The following is a 974-nucleotide window of genomic DNA, read 5'->3' as shown; positions in this document are numbered from 1 at the left end:
ATATATTTTTATTTCATACGTTAAAAAAAGCTAACAAAATATTTAATTATGAGACTTCTTTAAAATATTAATGAGCTATCAATTCGAATTTCATACAATACTTTTCTGTCCATTTTTAATAGCTCATGAATATTTTTTAATAATTTTTTTTAAATTATACTACAAAAAATATTTTATCCCATGCAAAGCAATTTAAAAAAAATGGCTTAAAAAAGATTAGGATTACTATAAAAATTTGTAATGTTCTAATAACTTAGGTAAATATATGCATGTACTCAAATTTTAAATAAAATATTCTACATAGTCAATAATAATTTAGAAATGAAAGAAAATATTTTATTCCATACAAAATAATTAAAAAATATATTTTATTCTATACAAAATAATTTTAAAAAATGGCTTAAAAGATGTTATGAGTACTATAAAAGTTTGTAATATTCTAGTGATTTAGGTAAATACATGATAAAAATATTTTTTCTTTAATTTTTAAATTATTAGTGACTATGTAGAGTATTTCTTTAATGTCCTAAGTTATTAGGACATTACAAATTTTTATAGTACTTCTAACATTTTTTAATCCATTTTTTAAATTATTTTACATAGAATAAAATATTTTTTTGTGGTATAATTTAAATAAATTTATAAAAAAATATTTATGATAAATTTTTAATAAAATTATTTAAATTATATGGTGAGATATTACATGATTCGAATTACCCATGGGAAAATTCGAATCACTCTGATTCAAATTATATGGTGAGCAATTCGAATTCTATACAATACTCTTCTGCCCATTCTTGATAGCTCATGAATATTTTTTAATAAATTTATTTAAATTATACCACAAAAAAATATTCATGAGCTATCAAGAATAGACAGAAAAGTATTGTATGGAATTTGAATTGATAGCTCATTAATATTTTAAAGAAGTCTCGTAATTAAATATTTTGTTAGCTTATTTTTATGTATGAAAT

This window comes from Arachis ipaensis, chromosome B07 (genome assembly GCF_000816755.2).
Source record: "Arachis ipaensis cultivar K30076 chromosome B07, Araip1.1, whole genome shotgun sequence".
Lineage (NCBI taxonomy): Eukaryota > Viridiplantae > Streptophyta > Magnoliopsida > Fabales > Fabaceae > Arachis > Arachis ipaensis.
The sequence above is the reverse complement of the archived record's forward strand: the minus strand, read 5'-3'. Positions refer to the sequence as shown.